We start from the raw sequence: 18,548 nt of genomic DNA, 5'->3' as shown, positions 1-18,548 counted from the left end.
ACTTTCATGCACACCCACACAGATATTGGGTGAACTAATTAAAGGGACATTTTGGTGTAAAAAAAATATGTAAACTTAATATTACTTCTAAAGAAAATGTTTACAAAACATCTGTTGTAATCAACCAAATATGGGAGTAGGATTATCCAATTTTCGAAACATTGGGAAATTTAAATTAGCCAAGTTTCAAGTTTCGACATTGAAAACACGAATTATTTGTCAATTCAAATCAACATTGGCCTTGTGATCTTACAGGGAAAAGATGGGCTTCTGATATCCAATATTCAAGACAAAATAAACATTTTGTCTTTGGTACACGAATCGTGTACCATAATGCGTTTCGGTGCCATTTGGAACAAGCGACTCAAAGAACGAGGCTAGACATATTCCACAAATCATGTCAAGTGGTGACGCTATATTCTTATCTGGAGAGCTTGCGCAATAAATACCATCGGTTTAGACTGGAATAACCAGACTCTAAAGATTGCCTTCAATTGAGACTTCTGGCGTATTTCGCCGAACAAAACTGATTAGAAATTACAGTAAAAACAGAAACGATTGAATGTAAATCAGTTTATATACATTCATATTACATTATTATATGCGTTGCGACCCATTTGTGTCAATTTCTAGATCCCAAATATTAGCGATTTAGCTCCTTTAATCTTTTATCATGGGCATATTTGAAAAATTGGCTATTTCTTGGCAGTGGAACAAGTTAGAAACAATTGTTTGTTTGTTGTTGATTTGAATCAGAAATCAAATGTTCAAATAACGAAAGAGAATCATTTGGATAAAATATTTCTGGAACATTAAATTAGTTTACTATCATGAAAATATCATTGGGCATCAGTTGGTGAAAATGTTATAAAAATCGAATCATACTCTTGTATGAGCAAATAAAAATGGAAAAATGACTAATATCTAATTGATCGCATACATTTACTTTATTTTATTTGATTGTACTTTGTTTCTGGTGATGTAAAAATGTAGTTTTGTTGATTGAAATCAAAATAGTAACAAAATATGACAGTCTGAAACAGGATCGAGTATCCACTGGTAAGATTAGTATGGAAGACCAAACAGCTCTTTATTCATAGTTCTTAATTCATAGACCTTAATTCTTAGTTCTTCACTTGTAGTCATATTTCGACATTTGTACACTAAAATTAACATTTGTATCTTAAAATTAATATTTGTTTTACAAATCAGTCATTTGTCATATCAGATTTGTAAAGATATAAAGATAAAATTCATTTTAGTAAACCAAAAAAATAATCTACATTTCATCATAGACATACAACGAAAAACAAATTTCTAAATACAAATCTCCAAATACAAATCTTGCAAAACATTTCTCCACAAAACATTTCTTCAATAACATTTCTACAAAAACATTTCTACAAAAACATTTCTCGAAATTCATCGAACCGGAACATTATGACGACATGAGCGGAAGTGAACCTGACATACAATAAGTCACCATACAACAAAGGAGGATCGAGCAAACATATATACAATTAGAAAAATTGCTCGATGACCCCGACTTTAGTGAACTCGCGTATGTGTTATGTCTCTCTCCCTCTCTCTCTATATAGGTCTATTGGTTAATCTGATCTAGCTATAAATTGAAAGTAGTCTTTTTTCAGAAATTAGGTTTTTTTGATAGCAACATATTTCTTTGGACAAACGAAAGAGGGATTTATCTCTTCTAAATCATGTAATCATGAATGTGCCAGTAAAATAGCCAATACTTGTATATTCAAAGAGCGATAGACAAATACTTTCCGGTGAAGCATTATACGATAATTGGAACTACGTAATAAGACGCATATTTTGACTTTTAAGTACCCCCCCCCCTCACTAAATAGAGTTCAGACGATCCAGATTATATCTGTTTTAAACAAGATACGTAAATATGAATATGTCAGAAAATATTTTACAATTTTGAAAATGTATTCGGACCTTTTTAATGATATGCATCCCGATATCTTGTATTTTGTGTTATGGCCGGTATTTTGACGTTAAATACCCCCGCCCCCTCCTCATTTTATACATGTTAGTGCCATTTCAAATTTGGTCTTTTTTAAGGTATGTAAATACAAATGTGCAAGAAATTAATTTACATTTTGTAGCAAACAATAAACATACTTTTCAGCTGTATATGAACAGATATCGAGAATTTCTTATTAAGATCGGATTTTTTACTTTAAATATCCCTCCATCCCCACCCCACCCCCGCCAACACACACTTAATAAAGTTTAGCACCGTGGAACTTTGATCGTTTTTAAAGGTATGTAAATATATATGTGCCAGAAAATAACATCAAAAGTTGTACGCTATTAAACTCTATTAATTGATTGGGAGGGGTGGGTGGGGTTTTAAATGTCAAAATACGGGTCATACTACGACATTCCAGATATCACACAGAATACCACTGAAAAGAAGTTTCATTTACCTTTTCAGAAATGTAAATTATATTCTTGCACATTTAAATTTGCATAGCTTGAAAAAGGTATTACAGTTGGGTGACGCTAAGTACTATTAAGTTAGTGTGTGTGTGGGGAGTTGGGTGACGTTAAATACTATTAAGTTAGTGGGGGTGCGGGGTAAAAGTTAAAATACGGGTTATCGTGTATTGCATGAGCGGAAAGTATTTATTTCTTTATCCCTTCTCAATATATTACTTATTCCCTGGCACATTCATGATTACATGATTTAGAAGAGATAAAATACCCTTTCGTTTGAGAAAAAAAATATGTCGCTATCAGACAAAACCTATTTTCTGAAAATAGACTACTTTCAATTTATTTTCTTTCTCGAAGGCCGACCCGATTAGCAATACTACGCACGTGGTTTCACTAGGTTCGCGGTCATCGAGGAATTTAATATATGCTTGCCCGATTGCCCTTTATTGTATGGTGACTTATTGATTTCTACTCATGTCGTCATAATATTCCGGTTCGATGGATTTCGAGAAATGTTTTGGGAGAAATATTATTGAAGAAAATGTTTTTGGAGAAATGTTTTGCAAGATTTGTATTTGGAGATTTGTATTTCGAAATTTGTTGTTCCAGATTTGTTTTTCGTTGTATTTCTCTGATAAAATGTAAATGTAAGCTAATTTTTGATTTTCTAAAATAAATCTTAAATTTATATTGAAATACAATTAAAATACATTTTACAAATCTGAAATGACAAATGTCTGATTTGTAAAACAAATATTGATTTGTAAAACAAATATTGATTTTAAGATACAAATGTTAATTTTACTACACAAATGTCGAAATACGACAACAAATGAAGAAATATGAATTAAGGACTATGAATTCAGAAATAAGGACTAAGAACCCTGAATAAAGAGCTGTTTGTTTTTCCATAGATTAGTATCGCACGGGAAATGAAATGAAAAACGTCCTACTGTTCAGCTCCGACTGGGCTATTGAAGACGAGCATACGCCATACAGTGTGCTATGAGGAAAATTTTACACGGCCTACTCTTATATCGAATTCTAACTGTCAAGGCATCTTTTACGTGCACGCCAATGTATTTACGGGACCTCGGTTTTTCGTGCCATTCGCATGAACAGACAGCTGTCTTGCACCACTGACAAGGGGACACCACGCCGGAAAATCCCGATGATCTTTCTCGTCCAATGCAGAGATCGAACACTCGACTTCCAGGCTAGCGAGTCAGCGTCTTATACCCACTATCGTGGTCCCCGAGTATCGTACGTAAGTAACAAACGAAAACTACAACTAAATGGAAACGTGTGTTCAGAATGGATTAGTATGTGATAAATGTTAATTCTTTTCGGTATTTTGAAAATGATTACAGATCAGATGATGGCTATTTAATTCAAATAGGAAGAAATACAATTTTGCTAGGACCCGGGAACAGACTTAACGATATACTGATAAGGGGAAGACTAGAAATTATTGGTAATGATGTAAAATGCCATACAAAATATTTAAGACGTAAGACATCTTTTTATAAAATGTCAATTGTTTGGAATTCAGCGACATTTGAGAAGGTATTTTGATGGGGGCGGGGGTATTGGACCGGCCATGGAGCGATGATAATCATGTTGTATGTGGCCGGTGGCTTTAACGGGCCGCCACGCCATCACTGGAGTCTAGAATGGGCTGGTATAATAGACTTTTTGGGCCGGGTTTGCTGGGTATGGGCCGGAATTCGGAATCCTGCAATGGGGATTCCCAATTTCATCCGAAAATTTCATCGGATTCAGCCGACACTATCGCCCGCAAATTTACTAATTATTAAATCACCTGCACCCTGTTTGTGGGGGTACGCCAGAAACGTCTGCCAATGGTTCGTATATCCAAAAAAAATTCAATTTTAAGGCCTCAGTAAATTTTGGTGATAGCTGGTCTGCTGGCTGAATTTGACAGAGATTATAATCAGATATGCCACCAAATCGCATATTTGGGGTTCATTTTTCAAAATTTTCCTAGGGGACAGCACCCGGACCCCACGTCCGGGCTCCGCGGTCAGTAAAAGGGGCCGCTCCGACACGGGAGCCCGGGTCGGTTCCCGGCCCCAATCCGCCCCTGGCTGTGGGTATAAGGTTCCCCTAGGAACTCCGGGTGATGTATCTAAAACTTAAACCCCGCACGTTCCTTATAAAGAGGATACGCGTATGGCCCACGTGCTTCATTTGTCTGATTGGGCAGTTGCACAGAAGCTACCCTGCATTTGTACACAATGGTCTAATATGGGCACCAAGAAGGAGGAGCGGATGACAGGTGTCCACTTCTCTAACGCGTGAAATTTCATATTTGGATAAGTGTTTCATTAACCCTATGTTTATAAAAGATGAACTAATTTGTGCTCCAGAGACCTCCGATCTGATGTCTTATCGTAACGTACATTCGACACCTCAAGATAAATGGTGGCAGGGACATCATTAACGTAAGAGGATATCATTTAACACCCCATTTGTTTAACCACTTCAACATAATTATTTTAAAAAAACTGAAATTACTGAAATTTAGAGTACTGAAATATACCGCACAGTGTATACAGATTACATATTTTGTTATGCAATTTTCCTTTATTGTGAAAACAACTATACATATGAATAGAAATATTTAAATTTAAAATAGTTGCTTTCAAAGACATGTATAAATTAATATACGAAAACCATTAATGTGGGTTGCTAGGTCTTTCCGGGTACGTACTGCGGCAGCTGTAGGTTTTTTTATACTGGTAATATAAATAACTTCATTTTATTCCAATTTAAATGCAAATTATAAGGAAGTAGTCGTTGTAAGTGATATTATTCATGCTTGATAGAATGCAAAGGCAATAATGCATTTCAATGCTTTGAATAAAGAGCTAGTCATTCTTGCTATAATAGTTCGAAAATAGATAATGTAAAATGAATAATTTGAAAATTTCATTGCAATTGCGTTATTGTGAGCGAAGATATTAGCCCCTGACGGTTTGACAAAACGTGTGTCATAGTTGCAACCACCTAACAAGTTGTTAGAAGCTATTTATTTGTCTTTAATGTCTACAAATCAGTTTACACTTTATAATATTGTAGTAGTAATCATTGCATCATTGTTCCTACTTTCATGATGGCTCATCCCTTTGTAGCTTTTGTGGGTAAAAGCAAAGTAGTAGTAATGATTGCATCATTGCTCCTACTTTCATGATGGCTCATCCCTTTGTAGCTTTTGGGGGTAAAAGCAAAGTAAACGGTGGAGATATTGTAGTATAGTAAAAGTCCGACCAAACCACAAATTACTTTTAATTAGAAAAACGTTGTTTTATTAGAAGCGCATTGGTTTAAAGCCAAATAACTATGAACACAGAAAGAGATTATGATATTAAGAAAATTAAAATACCTTATGTAAGATTTAGATAAAGAGCTAGTCATTCTTGTTATAATATATACTATTCAAAAAAAGTAGGGGATATTTGATTTTTAAGTGTTATTAAAGTCACCTAATGAAACTGACGAAGAAACAAATGACAAAATGAAATGAAGTTCACATTCATCGATTTATTCCAAATGATCGTTAGACTAAGTAAGGCACAGACTGACCATTATAAGGGTAAAATGATACCCGGGGTCAAACAGCAAAGTTACCACAGCATCACAACCAAGTCAGTAACGGGTAAATCCTCCTCTGTTTGCCAAACAAGCATTGATCCGACGTGGCATACTCCTAATGAGACGTCTAAGGTCATTTTGGTCCAGATTGTCCCATTCCTGTTGCAACGCAGCAGCAAGTTCTTGGACATTGGCAGGACGTTGTTGACGTTGACGTAACCTCTGTCCAAGCATGTCCCAGACATGCTCGATGGGGGAGAGGTCGGGACTCAGTGCTGGCCAAGGTAATGTGGTGATGTTCTGTTGTTGGAGGTAACCTGTAACGATCCTGGCCCTGTGACATCTTGCGTTGTCATCCTGGAAGATGAAACGGCGGCCATGACGTCGTGCGAACGGCACAACATGGACTGCCAAGATGTTGTCCCGGTAGTACTGGCCTGTAACACGCCCTGCAACAACATGTTAAGCCGTTCTTCCAGCAACAGTGATGCCTCCCCACACCATAACAGAACCACTCCCAAATCGATCATGTCTGATGACGTTAACGTCTTGGAAGCGCTCGTTTCGACGACGCCACACCCTCCTACGTCTGTCCAAAAAATCAACAGTGAACCTTGACTCATCTGAAAACATCACATTGCTCCAGCGTCGATTATCCCAGTGTTGACGATCCCTACACCAACGACGTCTTGCCTGAATGTGATGATCTCTCAAACAAGGGATCACGCGAGGACGTCGGGCGCGAAGGTGACCCCTATGCAGTCGATTCCGAATCGTTTGGCCACTCACTCTCACACCAGTGTCTGTTTGAAGACGAGCGCTGATCTGATTTGCTGTGATGACACGATTTCTCAAGGCCAAGGTACGGATAAATCGATCCTGGGCTTGAGTTGTCGCCCTTGGTCGACCTGAGCGTGGTCTGTCCTGTACAGATTGTGTATCACGGTATCTGGACCATAGCCTGCTTATGACAGACTGAGAAACATTCATCGTCCGCGCCACAACCGCCTGTGTTGTGCCGATCTGTAGCATGCCAAGGGCACGTAACCTTTCATTTTGGGTAAGCCGACGCATATCAAAATTTGTTTTCTGGTCACTGAAACAATTAAACTGATGTTTCCACCCTGGAATTCAATGCCACAATGACTGTAACATTCAAAGTCAGAGTCGTGCAAATCTTGGGTTGGACCCCCATGATGATCCCAAGCATCACCTGCATTCCATGCGGTAGCTATTGGTGCGTTTGGGCGTCACATGTAACTGGAAATGTTTCTTCTGTTAGGTTCTATAGTGACTTTTTTCGTAGTCATTTGCATATTTTAGTATTATGCCCCCAAAATCAAATATCCCCTACTTTTTTTGAATAGTATATAGTTCAAAAGTACATAATGTAAAATGAATAATTTGAAAATTTCATTCCAATTACTTTATTGCGAGCGAAGATATTAGCCTTTGAAGGTTTGACAAGACAAGACGTGTGTCATAGTTGCAACCACCGTACTTGGTTGTTCGAATCTAAGTCTCGCTCCTCCATTTTTAAATTAAATTAAAATATGGCTGAACCGTTAATATCGGGGAAATCCGATGCCACCGAGAGTTCATTGTGGCCTGGATAAGTTAATTAATGTCTAATTAATAATTTAGGTAAAATTTCAGGCCTAAAGAAAGACCTGCAATAGGCAGATTTAGCTCTTGTATAATGTATCATTAAGCTTTACCTGAGAAGCAACAAAGGTTGGATAATTATGTATTGTCTGCGTCTCGAAAGCTCTAAAAATTATTAAATTTGGATTTAAAACTCCAATTATTTATGGGTTACCAACCAAATACACAATTGAGTTCACATTTGATTCTCCCTTGTCTACGATATCACCCTAGTTGGAAGTGGGTGTAAAACCCCATGAACGAACGAACGATCGATTTTCCACACATAGCATGACAACTATTCAACTGATGTTGTTCTCTCATTCAAGATAAGCGACTTTTACTTAATGCTTTATTGTCCCCCGCCTTTCGAAGAAAGCAGGGGACTATTAAAATGGGTTCGTCCGTCTATCTGCCTGTCCGACTGTCTGTTTGTCTGTCTGTCCTTCCGTCTGTCCGTAACACTTTTTGGGACACAATAAATCTCCTTTAAATTGAGCTAGAATGTTCAAACTTGGTGTTGGTGTTTATTAAGTCAATGCCTTGGTGGAGTTCGAAGATGAGCATTTTCTGCTGAGGGCAAGCAGAGCGATAAGCTGTTTGATTGGTCGAGCCTTTGGAACACAATAACTCTCTAATTGAGGCAGAATGTTCAAACTTGGTGTAGGCGTTCATTAGGTGAATGCCTTGATGGGGTGCGATAATGAACATTGTCTGCTTACGGTAAGCAGAGATAAGCAATCTTATTGGTTGATGCTTTGTGGCACGATAACTTTGGTTATAATGAAGTGAGAGCGATGAAACTCCGAATATAGATTCATTATATCATTACCTTGACTAAGTTCAATGGTGAGAATTTTCTGCTTGGGCTAACGAGCGATAAGCAATCTGATTGGTCAAGACTTTGGAACATAACAACTCTGCTTTTAATTGAGGTAGAATGTTTAAACTTGATGTAGATGTTCATTAGGTGAATGTCTTGACTGAGTTCAATGATTAACATTTCGAGCTGAATCTAAGCAGAGCTAATCAATTTCATTGGTCGATGCTTTGGGACACGATATATATATATCATTGATTAATATGAGCTATGGTTTGAATTCATTACGCGTTATTGTGATAACAGCGCCTGTTTTACGGTATCTTGTATATTGGGGGCTAATGAAGGCGTTATATCTCCTGTGACAACAAATTGTGCCTCTCACTGCCAGAATGACTTGTTATTCAAGACTATCTTTGCTAGTCTAGCTAATAACTTACATCCCCTACCCACCCCCACTATTTCAATATTCTAATATGCAACGTTTAAAGGAGCTAAATCGCTAATATCTAGGACCTATCCTCCTGGTGTGTGATAGCCTTTGGTCTTCCAGAACGGGGAAGGTCCTTTACATCATTTGTTTGCGCATGCTTCCTCACCAGACGGCTTATTACGGTGTACTGAAACTTGAGTTTTCCTTGCAATTTCCTTGTAAGAAAGTCTTGCCCGATGAAGTCCAATGATCTGCCATCTCAATGCATCGGAAATTCTCCTTCGTGGCATTGTCAATCATAAGTGCAAAAAAGTGATAATGAACTCGATACCGAACCTTAAATACCCAATGCCTGTGGTTGTTTAATAAAACTTTGGTGTGTGGAACACATGGGTGGCGGCATTCACGTGCATGTGGCTGCGTTCGTGAGAGACATTTTTCAATAAATAACACCTTATTTTATCACCAATATACGACTCTTTGATTTGCCATCATGAGGATTGAAATTTGGTTTCAAAATATACCGATAATTCAGCTTTTATTATTATTTATTTATTTTTATTTTTTTTTGGGGGGGGGGGGCTTAACTTTTTTGCTGTGTATATGATAATAAAAGAATAAACATTACATTAAAATCATTGACCTGATCTTGTTCTCTCATTTAAGATTAATATAATGTATCCAGATAGTGAGGTATAAGCAAACTTTCACAATATTCCCAATCTTTTCGAGCGTTATTAATTTATTAATATTCATTATTAGAAATGAAATGAAATGGGGTTTAACGTCCTGCCGTTCTGCCCCGACTGGGGCTAATGAATACAGTGTGCTATGAGGGATACCCGCCTGACCAACATCGTGGTTTTTTGGTGGGTTCTCTGGTTTCCTCCCACTACTCGCGCAAGGGAATTAATGAAATAAAATTGAACCACAGGTGTTAGTCCCGAAATGGCCTAATTTGTGTCGGAGTGGACGTTAAATTTCCGTACGTAGCTTCATGGATCATGGACCTTGGTTATACGAATCTGGATCCTCTAGAGATCACAATTTTTATCCGATTTTGATGAAACCTAACATATAATTATGTTTATGTCCCAAAGATCTGAGTCCCTTTTTGATACTTGCGCATATCGCTTATTGTTTGCGTGTTGTGTCTGCCCGTCTCTTGCAAAACGTAGGCGTATCTTCCATGCCAAGAGCTTGTTATATCAAGCAGGATACAAGGTTTTCAAGCATAAGTCTACATAAAACTCATAGATAAAATGTCTTTCATTCTCTAACTTATCCCCACTTCACTTGCTCCTGGTCAGATAATCTACTCCCGGAAAACTCTACATCATCTTCTCCTAAAGAATCTTAATAGGCCTGATCGTACCCCCCCCCCCCCCCAATCATACCGGTCTCTTTTATACCCCTGATATCTTGGATGAGCGATTTATTAATTTTTTGATTGGTGAATTATGCCCAATGACGTAAGTATTAGCTTAATGTTGATGTAACTCTGACGTCATATCTGGTAAATGTCTTGTAAAGTTATTTTAGAGTATAATTACGATACAATCAGTTTGTAAACATCAACAGATATGATGTGTGCTGTATTTTATTAACCTATGGATCATTTAAATATATCAAAATATCATCTATTTCCGTTGCATCTAATAGCACTTGTTTATAAATTTGAAAGCAATATTAGTTTGAGGCCCTCATATTGCTACATACGGCACTACCGTTTTATCTTTTTTGTCCGGTCTAAGTATTCTAAAAAAAATTGTTATTATTTACATGTAGATACGACACTGCCATTTATATTTTCGGTTCCTTTTTAGGGATGTATATATCCCCACTCCCTTTTAAATCATAGTTCTCCCTTCGGTTTTCTCTTGTATCAAAGATGTATCTGCAAGATTCTAGTCTCACTCGTCAAATAGTTAATTATTGGAAGAGTCGAAAAATTTAAATATTAATTCCTTTTATATCTTGTTCGATCAACACACTGTGTATTGAACCTAATCACTTGTAATGTTTTTATTACCAGGAACTGAACCCCCGCCACTACTTATCTGGGTGTCGTTCATGGAAAGCCGCGCTTCGAGAAAGCCCAAGGTTCCATCAATTTATGTACGATGGACATGACACTTGGCATATCTTCTCCTTGGACAATTGAGGGGGTTTGGATGACCGAATGGTTAGTGTGTGTGCAATGTATCATAAGGTTTGTCATTGAGTCAACTGGCTTGGATTTGATTCCCCGGTTGTAAATGACAAGGAGTATGGTCGCCTGTCCAACCTCGTGGGTTTTCTCCGCTCCCTCTGCTAAAAACTCCTACTCGCAAACGAATTATTACAATAAAATTGAACCATATGTTAGTCCCAAAATGACCTAGTTTGTGTCAGTGGACGTTACCCCCTCTCCCTTTCCTTGATATAACATGAAAATTCCAATGTAACAGGGTTGAGTTTTGAGACTTTTGATGTTGGTAATTCATGTCCTGGCCAGTGTCTTTATTAGTTGGAGTTTTGAATTAGTGAGTTTATAGTTTTGGTTTTATGCTATTATAAATTAGTATAAATGGTTTGGGTGGTGGATTTTATATTGTATGACCCTGGAATTGTATTACCTATTACCTTTACCACACAATAGCAGGTGATGAAAAGGGTATAGGCCTGCTTTTCCAAGATGGTTGTGATAACGCCATACTCAGTTCTAGGTCCGTCGTATTGTAGTACTTGCTTTCTAACAAATTAGTCACTAATAGGTTTTTATCTTACAAATTAGAAATATGAATAATATTAAATCTTTTGATGTTGCTAAAGTTACCAAATACCATTTTAATTGTGTGCACATAAATAAAAGTAATTATTTTGTATGAAATACTATTTAAATGTGTATACTTTATGTTGGAATATGTTAAGATCCTCTTGATAAATAAATCAGAATTATTCATAAAACTCACAAAGTGTTTTTCTTTTCCGTTGGAGAAACCTTGTCAAATAGATGTAAGGGTAAGAAAACTTGACTTCTTGTAACATATGGCGTATCGACTCCAACACCCCACCCCCACCACCACCCCACGCACATACATACTTTTAGTCATCAAAATGAAATGTTTACGATTCACTTACAAAAGCAATTTTGTTCAATAAAAAGTCGTAGATCATATCTGAGATCAGCTACTGGAGTGTTCTTTGACGTGTTCGCGATCTTTGTGTTTAGTCCTATCCGAATGACTAGACACTGTCCTTTCCAGGCCCTCATTCATTCGAGTAAGAAACCCCGCAGAACTCCCCTGTGCCTACATCCTGAGCGAACCTGAGACCTTCTAGTTAGCAAGCCTTCGCCTTACTTACTGAGCCACGGCAGTGTCGAAAGAAGTACGAGAAGAATCAATCGAACTGTTATTAATAGACCTTATTACACTTGACAAGCTGGACATGTCTTCTAATAAAAAAAGAACAGTCAAAACAAGATGTGAACTTTATTTATTATATATTCTTTTCTTCTTAAAAAACAATATTTGCGGTATTTAATTTGTAAATACTGTAATCAAAATGCTTCAAAAATAATGCAAACTATTCTGCAGCCGTTGAGGAAGTCCCTTCAGCCGTTGGGGAAGTCCCTAGGTTGCAGGCGTTGGGGGAGGTCCTGCAGCCGTTGGGGACCCTGTCGTATTCCCTGCAACCGTCGGGGAAGTCCCTGGAACCGATGGGGGAGGTCCTGCAGCCGTTGGGGACCCTGTCGTAGTCCCTGCAACCGTCGGGGAAGCACCTGTATCCGTTGGGGATGTCGGAACAGCCGTTAGGGGTGTTGTTTTTGTTGTAGATGCAACAGGACTGAAAGAGAATAAAATAGCGTTTAACATGTCGTCGAAACTTTAACTACAGGTCATTTTGACAATAAAATACAATAATCTGTATTTTCATGGTTCGTGTGCAATGCACGTGGGTGCATCTTGCCAGGACAGCGTCATGTCTTCTTCGAATATCGATTGCCAATGGATATTTTAGGCGCATAACAAACTTGCTTTGTGGGACCCATAGGCACCACCCTGGACAGTAGAGAATCGGGCTTTAAAAAAAATGAAGATTATTCTAAGGCCACCTGGATAATTCTACGGTCCTAACTATCCAACCAACCTTATTTTAAGAAGATATTATTATAAGTCCAATTTAAATATCAAAATTGGGTTATACGTCTTGAAATTGAGATATCAAAGACGCTAATGGAGCAATTATATGATATATATATATGATTCTTGCCATACATAACTTGCCCAAAGATATAAAACCTTATAGTTTATATCATTTTAGAATCAATTTCGGAGGCATCAAGATATAACACATCGATCGAAAGCTTGATTATTTATCGCATCAAATATGTATGCCAGACCTGTCTATGGATTTTAAATATATACTTTAGATTTTCAATGACAGAAAAAGTTTACTTACTTATCGACACAGCAGGCATCAACGCCAGTTCCAATGCAGATTTGATCCTTTTTACACACGTTACCGTTGCATTTACAGACACCCCCTGCACATGTTAGAGGTGCACAACACTCTACTTTGTAACACGGATCTACAATTTTAAAGACGTTAAATGTAAAGAGATAGTCTGAGACCCTACAGTTAATATATGACAATTGTAAAATTAAAGACTTGGAAGCCAACTAAGGGCACTAAATGAAAACTACGGGTATTCATCAACAATTGTGTCGGATTTTATGTAAAAGATGACCATGCCCGATCACATCTCAAAACAGTGTACTATGGAACCTATTTTTATAAAACCCAAGAACTATTTTTTTTATATATTGATTCACTTGGTTTCGTTGTTTTAGAGGGAGGGGGAATGGTTTAACGCGTGTGCGTAAGTTCATCAGGTTTGGCATTGAGTGAAGTGACGTGGTTTCGAATCCCCGCTTGTACATAACAAGGATTAGGAACTCCTGTACAACCTCATTGGTTTCCTGTGTGTGTGTGTGTCCTGTTTCCCCTACAGATAATATCCTTAAAAGAAAGCGAATTATTGAAATAAAATTGAACCATATGTTAGTCCCAAAACGACCTAGTTTATGTCGAGTGGATTTTAAACCCCATTTCCTTCTCTGTTTGTCTCGCTGCTGGATGCTTGCCTATTGAAAGGAGTATCTAGACTATAAAGTTATAAGATCCATGAAAGCCCAATAACCCGGCATTCATCGTTATATTCCGGAAATGTCTTATAATATCGTAATGACGGTAATATACCAGCATACGACACTATTGGTCGTTCATTATGTCTTTGCAAGTATGAAAATCCCAAATGACCACAATTCTTATAAAAGCGAATTTGTATATTTATACAAAATTAAATAACATGCACCCAACCATTCACCATTTCAACATGGTTGTGGTAATATTTTCGGATATATACTACTAAGAATGTAATGATCTACAAATCATGGAGTTTCGTTTAATCAATACATGTATATCTATAAGAAACTCGACGTTTTCGCAATTAAAATGATAGACCTATATATTGTACAATACATTGCACAGTAGCCCTGATAATAACTAAATAGTTACGTGGTCGATGCCGTGTTACCCTGGTCTCACGCTAATAAACCCAGCCAAACAAGATACCGAATCAAACCACGACTAGCTATGTACATATTTGAAACCATTTGACTTTGGTATGACAGTAGTATAGCAGAACAACCAGGGGATTTGTGAACCTACAAGATTTTAGTATGAAGACAATAATATAATAAAACATTCTTACGGAAGGATGGACGGACACGCGGACGGACGCACGGACGGATGGACGGGCAGTGGCGACGAAAATGTGTATGTATAAAAGTTCTTACCACAGCATCTATTACAAAGGCCTGATGTCTTTAAAATACTACATTTTAAGTTCTTCAGATATCGTCTCTTATGATGGAATACATGGTTTTTCTCACAGCATCTCTCACAGAGACCTGACCTCTTTACACTATGGCAGGGTATGTTCTTCAACCATGTTCTCTTGTTCTGGAATACGACTGATGGTTTCCGCACGATTCTATGGTTTCGACTGTAACGACGATGACGAGCTCTACTGTGCGCGTCGACAGCAACCATGACTACAGCCACCAAAAGAACAATGGTCAACAGAAACCGCATGTTGGTGTATCTTTCAGCTTCTCGACTATACTGAGCAGAGAAACCAAAAATATTAGTGATTAGAACAGAGATCCAGCGTCTTTTAAAGAAATTTACACAAAGGTACCCACGTGACCCTCGATTGTTCCAATCAAATACCCGGAAATAAAACTTAAATTTATGCCTATTTAGTGACGATGCAAAATTGAAAGAGGGAAATAAGCCTTATTACGATTTTGATTGGCTAAGCTAAACTTTCATGCACACCCACACAGATATTGGGTGAACTAAATAAAGGACATTGTGGTGTATAAACATAATATGTAAATTTAATATCACAATTAAAGAGACTGTTTGCAAACACTAATTTCCAACGGACGCGTGGTTTCAGGCCCGTGGGTTTTAAACAGCAACAGAGATTATGTCGTGTCATTCCATTTTTCGTAATGGCGTATGCAAGCACAAATTGATATTTTACACTGTACACTTTTTATACGCCCATATTTTTGGACAGAGATTATCTGACAAAATGGCCGCTCTACTTTAAGCAAATAGTATAATACCAAGATTTTTATCCTTTAGAGGTCAGAATTTTTATCCAATTTAGATGAAACATAAAATGTATGATTATTTCCCAAACATATCCGTTCCTTTCGATATTCGTGCTTATCGGACCGTAACATCCTGGATTATGGCCCCTGATTGTACGAAAAATCTTTTCTTTTATATAGTTCTCTGCCCACCCCTTGCAAAATATGGGCTTATGTGTGAGCTTACGATCCTTGGTGCCATGACCCTGGCTTTCAGATTCGGCTTGACAATTTTAATCGTTTATTAAGGAAAAGAATATGTAGGATTATGGATGCTATCGGCTTGAGAAACCATGGAAAATATATGAATAATATAATTTAGATATATATTTATTTACTTCTCGAAAATTGTTGCGGAAAGACTAAAGAGAAGAAAGGTAGTTCACTTAATACGACCCAACCGCGGATGCGCGTAATTAACGCTTTACTCAAATATGACCCATTTACAATTGGCAATTTTTCGGCAATAAAAAAGATTTAAACCACTAAGTAAGCTTTTAGAAAAAAAAATAATTACACGACACATATTATCCTAAATTAGAGACTAATAAACTTTAAAGCATTACGCATGCATAAAATTCAATTTCTTGGAAATAAAGTAAGATTGAAACCATTTTTCTATTTATGCTAGAAGTTGATTTGAAAGAAAAAACAAAATGTTTTAAACAATCGAAAGAGGCTCAATGCATAGCATATCTTTCTTTTAGCCCCAAACGTATATAAATTATTAATTACACATTCATTCAAATGACAAGTCCATATTCAACTCTACACCATTGCATAGTTGTGATTTTGAGCGGATTGCATCATGACCGCCATTTAATAATTTAATTTAAAAATGAAAAATCAGAACTTCGTTTATTATCGTAGCAACTCTAGTAAGTTTATAAAAAAATTGATCGTAAACATTTATTTTATTTTATTGTACTTTGATTCTGGTTCATTGGAATTAAAAGTCAAAATTTAAAATTAAAAAGGTAGTAAAAAATTACAACAGTCTGAAACAGGAGAAGTATATATTTGTTAGATTAGCATTGTATGTAACTATAACGCTTGAAAACTAAATAGTAGCGTATTCAGAATGGATTAGTATATGATATATGTAAATAATTGTATTAGGTCCGAAAAGGTCAACAGCGGTAAAAAGTGCAAATTTTGTCTAAATGACGCCACTTCGGGAGTCTACGAAAAATATTTTCGGTGTTTAAGAAAATGGTAGTTGACAATACAGATCAGATGATGGATACTGAATTCAAATAGTGTTGGAAAATATTGTTAATGTAAAATGGCATAAAAAAATATTTACAAACTAAAAAAAACTGTATGTAAAATGTCATTTTTTGAAATTCGGAGACATCTGAGAAAATATTTTGAAAAAATAAAATAAAAATATGTGCGTTCGTAGTACAATTTGGGCAAATACTTTAAAAGTGAAGGTAATGTTTCAAAAATGAAAAAAAAAATCGTTTTTTTTTTTTGTGGGGGGGGGGGGGACATTTCGAGGTCTTTTAAGTACTGGTCCAGCAGCTGCTGATTGGTGTATGCAACCCTGCCTGACAAACCATGTTTTATTATGCAGCATAATTTTAATGACCGTTAAAATTTAGAGTTGTTTTGTGTAGATTTTGTAACGCAATTTTCCTTTATTGTCAAGAAAATTAACTTTATATTAATATTAAGATTTAAAATGGCTGCTTTCAAAGGTAAGTGCAAATTTTTATTAATATACGAAAACTATAATTGTGGGTTTCTAGGTCTTTCCAGTTACGTACTGCAGCAGGTGTCAAATTATAAGGAAGTAGTCGCTAAAAGTGATTTTCATGCTTGATAGAATGCAAACATATCATCGAGACCGAACGACTATACGTTGTCCCTTACCAGGCCCTCACTCCTGCACCACTGACAAGGGGGAACCATGCCGGAAAATTGAGAAATGAAAAGGATTTTAACGTTATACTTCTCTGCACAAACTGAGGTAACGATGGACGGCTATATGCCATGCTTTGTGCTTTTAGTGGAATTTTACCCGGACAGCGGCGCTACGACGAATTCTTATTGTGAATCCAACAGTAAAGGGTAGTTTTCTTACGTGTACCTCGTTTTTTCGTCCCATCCGAACAATTAGATACTGTTATTGCTACGACCCCGTACCGCAACGGTGACAAGGGAAAACCACACCAGAAAATCCAGACGAACTTTCTAGGCCAAAACATTGACCTCCTGGTAAGCGAGCCAACGCCTTAATCACTGGGCCATCGCGGCTCCATAATTCATTAACATCGTGAGATATGTCATTCAAGGGGGATCACGGTGGCTAAGAGGGTAAGACGCTGGCTCGCTAGCCTGGAGGTCGGGTGTTCGATCCCTGCATTGGCCGAGAAAGTTCATCCAGATTTTCCGGCGTGGTTCGCTCTTGTCAGTGATGTAGAACGGAGGGCCTGCCAAGGACAGCTGTTTAGTCGTTCGGGTGGGACGAAAAACCGAGGACCCGTGTACACATTTGCGTGCACGTAAAAGATCCCTTGACAGTTGGAATTCGATTAGAGTAGGCCGTAGTGCCGCAAAATTTCCCTCATAGCACACTGTATGGCGTATGCTCGTTTTCATTAGCCCAGTTCGGAGCAGAACTGTAGGACGTTAAACCCCATTTCATTTCATTTCACATATCCTTGAAGGAATTTCACCCTTCACTACTGTATGATTAACTATTAGAGATAGGATATTCAAGCGCCAAATTTGAATTCCAATTAAATTTGCTTGATATGTTTCTGTGGTGGTGGTTATTCCCATTCGTTCAAATAAATGGAATTTGAGAGGGATCATATTAAGGGTATAATTCTGACAAGCTCCACAA

The 18,548-nt window shown here is 37.3% G+C and overlaps 1 protein-coding gene and 1 long non-coding RNA gene across 3 annotated transcripts in view; one reads left to right on the top strand and one right to left on the bottom strand.

Annotated features, from left to right (window-relative positions):
• Window positions 1–18,548, top strand: part of LOC126815727 (nibrin) — a 417,793-nt gene that overhangs the window by 180,836 nt on the left and 218,409 nt on the right. The window lies entirely within an intron of this gene.
• LOC126816296 (uncharacterized) lies at window positions 12,445–15,188 on the bottom strand. The gene is made up of 3 exons (XR_008787744.1): window positions 14,828–15,188; window positions 13,428–13,557; window positions 12,445–12,812 (listed from the first exon to the last, which is right to left on the bottom strand). It is a non-coding gene; the product is annotated as an uncharacterized LOC126816296 (long non-coding RNA).

The sequence above is a fragment of the Patella vulgata genome, chromosome 3 (genome assembly GCF_932274485.2).
Source record: "Patella vulgata chromosome 3, xgPatVulg1.2, whole genome shotgun sequence".
Classification (NCBI taxonomy): Eukaryota; Metazoa; Mollusca; class Gastropoda; family Patellidae; genus Patella; species Patella vulgata.
The sequence above is the reverse complement of the archived record's forward strand: the minus strand, read 5'-3'. Positions and strand labels throughout refer to the sequence as shown.